Source organism: Mesocricetus auratus, unplaced genomic scaffold (assembly GCF_017639785.1).
Source record: "Mesocricetus auratus isolate SY011 unplaced genomic scaffold, BCM_Maur_2.0 Super-Scaffold_100031, whole genome shotgun sequence".
Classification (NCBI taxonomy): Eukaryota; Metazoa; Chordata; class Mammalia; order Rodentia; family Cricetidae; genus Mesocricetus; species Mesocricetus auratus.
The window spans coordinates 14,861,304-14,867,659 of NW_024429212.1; the positions used below are offsets into that span (position 1 = coordinate 14,861,304).

Sequence of the window (6,356 nt, forward strand, 5' to 3'; positions counted from 1 at the left end):
ATTGGTGGCCCATACGGGGACGCTCGTACGAAGAAAGGAATTCAGAACTCACAGCGGTCAGGGGGTGCACCGGTAAGTCCCCAGGTAAGGTGGGGATCCACGAAAAGAGCGGGTTATTGTTCTCACCTGTAGAGAAGGGGAGAACGGTGTCAAAGAGGACGGGAAAGCAAAGCAGCAGAGCCGCGTCAAAGCAGACAGAGTAAAAGTAAAACAGAGGGTTGTATGGATTATTATTTTTCTTGGCCCTTTGGGTGGTATTCAATTTAATTTTTTGGGTTTTCTTTTTCACTGTTTGTTACTAGGACAGATCGATCAGAAAATCAATTTTATTAAAGCATGGGTAATTCCACATCCCACCCAATTTTTCTGGCACTCAAGGAGTTGCTGCCATCAAAAAATCTTAGACTAAAAAAGGGACCATGACAAGAGCGGGGTAAAAAAAGGACTGCGACAAGAGCAGTTGCTTTGCTCCTCTCTGTAGGTAAACAGAGAGCGGGACAAATGGTTTGTGGAGCAGCGAACCAAAAGTAAAAACATTGTTAGCTTGGCTAGCAGGGAACCCAAAGTAAAAGCTAAAAAGAAACATTAGAAGCTTAAAAGAAACATTGTTAGTTTGGCTAGCAGCGAACCAAAAGTAAAAACATTGTTAGTTTGGCTATGGGCGCTTCTCAGTTGCACCCAATTTTTTGATAAACTGCTTGTAAGAAGGATTCCTGAGTCACGTCTTCCTTGCTGGTCGAGGTGGTCGTGACAGGTTGGGGTTGAAAAGGCGGGTAAGGAAAACAGAAGCCCTCTGGGGGGATTCTTAATCACCCAAAACAAGCCTCCATTCCCCACTCCATCCCCAACACCACTCCGCAAATGAACATATCCCAGCAGAGGTTCAGCTGGGATCCACCGAGGACACTTTCCTCACACAATCTGTCACTCCCTCCCAGTTCCAACAATCTGATATCAAAACTAGCACGTTTCCAATATCTGCCGCATGCCAAGCATACCCCCAACATTAACAACCCCGAACTTATATTAATCATCACACCCATCCTGATGTCTTTCTCCCGGTTCCTGTGTCAGCACCACATACGGGATCTCTCAGCCAGGCTATCCAGTGAGCCTCAACCGGTCTCCACCGGAACTTCACCTTCAGCAGCTGTGTCTCCAAGTAAGTTAACAAGAAAAGAAAAACAGTTGATATGATCCCAATGCTATTGACCCAGAAATCTTCAAACTGAGACCCTAAGAGTCAAAGTGAATGATCCACTTTCATAAATAGGTGAAGCTTGGACAGACATGTCAAAGGAATAATAATGACACACTGCACCAGATGGACTGGGGGACTTAGCAAGGCCATGCTGATTCTTCAAGGCCTCTGTGCAGTGTCCCTTCCCCCTAAGTTTGTACCAAGATCCCTTCTGAAATAAAGGACTTCTAGGTTGCTGCAGTTCATCAGACGAAGGCAACCATGGAGAGTCTCTAGGGTCAGCTCCGAGAGAGAGACAGAGAGGGGGCACTTTGGGGTGTTGTTTCTAAGCCTGGTGATTAGTTTTATGGAAAGGGAGCTCAGGTATCTATAGCTGAGAATGATCTTGAACTCAAGATCATCCTTGCCTCCATCTCCAGAACAGTGTGAAGAGTAGGGGTGAATGCCACCTCGAATTTAAGGGGGTTTTACATACTAGGCAAGCAGTCCATCCGCTGAGCTACAGCTGCAGCCCCTCTGCAGAAGAGAAACTCTAATTTACCCGGATGGAGAAAGGGAGCAGTAGACTATAGTGCTACCAGGGTTGTTAGGGTCCTGGGGCTCCCCGGGTCCTGGCAGCACTCAATGTGCTGGGCCCTCCATTCTCCCATCCAAGTCCTAACCAGGCCCAACCCTGCTTAGCTTCCAAAGTCAGCAGCGATCAGGAGAGTTCAGGGTGGTGTGGCCGTCCACTCCCAGTTCTCAGTAGGACAATTAGATGGGTGATAGTGAAAACCAGACAGAGCATGGAGATTTGTTCAATGCGGCCACACTGGGAAAATGAGTGAAGAGGCCCAGCTATTCTCAGGTCTGTCTTTGGAGTCCTGACTTGAGGTTTTAAATGGAGGATAAGGAGTGCGAATAACTCAACCATCTTGGGAAGATACGATCTCACCCAGCACCCTGGTCTGCACTTCAGGTTCTCCCGCAAGATGGTCAGAAATGTCTCCAGAACGTCGTGAGATCTCTTTGTAGGAGATAAGTTCCACTTCTGGGCAGCAAACCACAGCCCTGCTCTTTTTCATTTCCCAGCGTGAGACCCCTAGATGAATTCCACTGCTCGGGGACCACTGTTTCAATATAGCCCAATAGCCAGAGGGAGGGGACGGACTGTCCTCAGATCATCTTTACCCAGCCAGGTTGGCTCCTGAAGGACCAGAGGTAAGGTTCAACTAAGACCTTCACACTGGAGCACCAATGTCCAGTCTCCCACACTGAGCAACCTCTTCAGGTAACTGAGATCTGAGCGTGAGGACCTGACTGACCCTGACAGTCTTCCCGTTCCAGCCACCTAAGATAGCTCTCACAGAGACTCAGGGGAAACCGAGATCCTGACTGGTACCAAATAATGAGAAACCTCTTGGAATCTCAGTTTGAAGGTGAGTGTGATAGCGCCTGCTGGGGAGAGTCATCCCAGCACTAGGGTGTTGGAGGCAGAAGTTCAAGGCCATCATCTACTACCTAGTGAGCTTGAGGCCAAGCTGGTTAGAAGAGACCTTGTTGGAAAGAAAGAAAGAAAGAAAGAAAGAAAGAAGAGAGAGAGAGACAGAGAGAGAGAGAGAGAGAGAGAGAGAGAGAGAGAGAGAGAGAGAGAGAGAGAGAGAGAGAGAGAGAGAGAGAAGAGAAAGAGAGAAGAGAAAGAGAACGGGACACAGGAGACCCTACAGGCAGCCAGGTCTATGAAGGGCAGGGGCAGCCCTGCACTGCCAAATACAGAAGCAGGAAGGGATTTGCAGGAAGTGCTCTGTAGCTTGAGCTGATAGACAGGAAGCTCCCACCCCCACAGCCACCAACCTCTCCTGGGAGCCTGAAAGAGTTCAACAGCCAAACCCAGGTGGCAGCAGCTAGAAGGGACTTTCGTTGTTGCAACACAGGAAGCATTAGCAGTTGCTGTTCAGAGGGATTTGGGGCTGTATACAATCTGGAAGTTTCACACTTCATCTGAGAAAAAAGGCCAAGGACTTGAAAACCACCCTCATGCCTGCAGCCACAGGAGCAGAGCCCCCATGCGAATCTCCACGGGAGACGCCATCCCCAAGTGGCAGCTCGGACCAGGGTCAGCAGAGTGAAGCCCTGACAGACGCAAGCCCCATGATGGCCCAGAGCTTGTAACTCTGTAATTTTAGTTTGTGATGCCTGGGAACAAGGACTGAGCCATGGAGCTGGGAACCCGGAGCCCTTCCATGCTTAGCAAACAAGGTCCCTTGGTCGAGGGGTAGAGTTCAGATGGTAGAGTGCGCCCTCCCCTCTGCAGAGATGGGTTGTGGTAACATGCCTGTAACTCTGGCACCAGAGGTGCTGGCGGTGGGAAGGAATCAGAAGTTCAGCATCATCTAAGTCATATATGGAGGCCAGTCTTGAGCATGTAGTGACACCCTGCCTCAAGGGGGCGGGGCGGGGGGGGAGGAAGCATGACTCTGACTAGACAATGGAGGTCATTAGCTCTTTGAGTGCAATCATTTCCACGGCCCTGAGCCCTACCCCCCCAGGCTTCTGTGATCTGGGCAGCTGTGGGCTCTCCCAGCCTAAGAGCATGCGCCTTGCAGGCTGCCTGCTGCTGGGCTAACTCTGCAGTCCTCCGGCCTCCTGAGCTCTGGGTTCCAGTCCTCGGGTCCCACGCGGTCCTCTCACCAAGCGTGAACTGTTGGTGGGGTAGAACAGACCACAGGCTGTGCACGTGCATTTGCACGGGGGCATTCCAGTGTAAGTGACAAGTGTTAGTGGGCAGAGGAGAGGAGGAGGGGTGAACAATAGTGGGGGGCAGGGGAGGGGGGAGTCCTCTCTGCGCTGGAATGAAGTCATTTCCGGAAGAAGAGCTGAGGGAGCTTTCTCTCTGTTTTCCTAATGGGGAGGCACCGGAAGTTGTTACTTGACACTCGCTTCGTAGACATCCGTTCCGTCTTCATCAACAGAGCACTCCATGCCAAGTCATTTGTAATAGACAGGAATTGACTGGATTGACGGACCATGGCTCTGATGGCCCAGAAATCCAAAATGAAGGGCCGGCACCGTGTCTTGCTGCCTGGCAGCACTGCAGTAAAGCACCCTGGGTCAGAAGGCGGAGAGGTGGGGAAGTGAAGCTCTGTCGAAGGAACATACCGCCCAATAATGACCCTGGGAACTAAGTGCTGTGTATGTGATCCCAGCTCTGGGCTAGGAAGAAAGATCAACAGTTCAGGTGCAGCCCAGGCTGCATAACGAACTTACCTAAAAAGTCATTACAATAAATAAATAATAAATAAATAGACCATCTTTTTAAATGCAAGGAAGCCTTTATCTGCTAGCCTCCCTTAATTCCCTCCAACGCTCTTGGGATTGGTGTCCGAGATTAAGTGTCCAGAACACACATTTTGCAGAACAAATTTTAAACCACATCGGATTCTCCGCTAACTGATACGATTGATTGACTGTCGGATGGATACAATTCTTCTGCCACACACGGGGTCTTTCTTCACTAATCTTGTGACCGGCCCTGGGGTAAAGAAGTCTTATAGAGTGTGCAGAATCGAGCAGAGTGCACCCTCGAACACCTGTGATCCCAGTGTTTGGGGACATGGAGGCAGGAGGTCCCGGCATCCAAGATCCTCCACAGCCACACACTTGAGTTTATCAAGGGCTAGTGGAGCGGATGGGAGACCTTGTCTCAAAAGGAAAAAAAAAAGTTTGTGGTCAGTTTTGGATGAGGAACTGAAATGAAGGTTAATGGTGATATCTGGGCCACTGACTGAAAATAAAACAGATTGAGAAATAAAGGGTGTGGCAGGAGGAGGTGGTGCCAGGACGGAACAGGATGCAGGAAGAGAAGGCTCTGTCCCTGAGAGCCGGCTCTGGGCTGTGGGGAGGATGGCATGGGATCTAGAGAGTCAGGGGTAGGTTGGAAGGCTTTTGGCAAAACCTTTGTTCATTACACCTTTCTCTTCCGATCTCACAGGGACCCTCGGGGCGCTGGAGAGCAGTGTGCTTTGACAGATCCTCTCCGGCAAAGCGGGCGAGGGTGGGGGTGGTGGGGATGAAGACAGATTTTACTGAACTGACCTCCAGCTCTCACGGGCTCAAAAAGGACAGTCCATCGCTCTGAAGACATCAGTGTTGTTTCCCTTAAGACAGCATGAGTCCCAGGAAGCCGAGGCCAGCCCTGAGGATGCCGGCCCCGTGTGGGGTAGATTGAGTCTGTCAGACTCCAACATTCACGGCAGAACAAAGCTCACTAGCCAGTCTGCACTGCCGAAGCCGGTCCTTGTGGAGTTTCTCTCCTGCAACCAGAGAAGTGTTTGTGTTGGCTGCATGTGACTGTGTAGCCCAGGGTCAGGCTCCAGGGCTGGGAGAAAACACACAGTCCTTTCTTAAGACTGACCTGGACCGAAGCAATGCTTGTCAAAATCTCAACAGGTTTCTGTGCCTCGGGATCACACAGATTTATAGGGAAAGGAAACAGCCAGTTGGGGATGGGGGGGGGGCAAATACCGTAGAAAGACCTGTTCTTCCCAACATTGACATTTCTAAGTAGCCACAGCATCACATCAAGACTGCGTGGAGGAAGGCCAGTCAAGGAGACCGATGGACCAGGGCACAGGACCCAGAGATAGTTTGGGGGTGTAGACACCTGCAACCCCACCACTTGGGGAGTAGAGGTGGAGCCAGCCTTAGCTACAAGGTGAATGGCTGACTGGATAAACCGGGGCTGCTCATGTAACCCGAACGTGGGCCAAAGAGTAAATGTAAGCCGATGGGGGAAAGCCTGCCTTTCACCAAATAGCCCTGGAGCCTCTCACCCCGAACCTCACACCTTACACCCAACAGAGTCAAAATGGATCCTGGACGGAAGCAGCACGGGGCTCTAAAACTACTAGAAAAGAACACGTCACAGGAAAAAAAAATTCGACGGGCTAGGGGTAGGGTTCTTAGATTCAAGACCAAAAACACAATCCATAAAAGGAAAAATTTATACACTGGGGCCTCATCAAAATTAGAAATACTCGCTTCGTAGAAAAAAATCCGGTAAAATACAGAGCGGAAGAAAACATTTACAAATCATGTCTGACAAAGGCCCGTAGAATACACAAAGGACTCTTAAAACAACATTTTAGGAGGGGGAGGAAAAGATATTTATTTGTTC

The 6,356-nt window shown here is 50.1% G+C and overlaps 1 long non-coding RNA gene across 1 annotated transcript; it reads left to right on the forward strand.

Annotated features, from left to right (window-relative positions):
• The first annotated feature begins 1,070 nt into the window (after positions 1 to 1,070).
• On the forward strand, positions 1,071 to 4,474 carry LOC121135155. The gene is made up of 3 exons (XR_005872358.1): positions 1,071 to 1,162; positions 2,273 to 2,619; positions 4,093 to 4,474. It is a non-coding gene; the product is annotated as an uncharacterized LOC121135155 (long non-coding RNA).
• Positions 4,475 to 6,356: the final 1,882 nt, after the last annotated feature.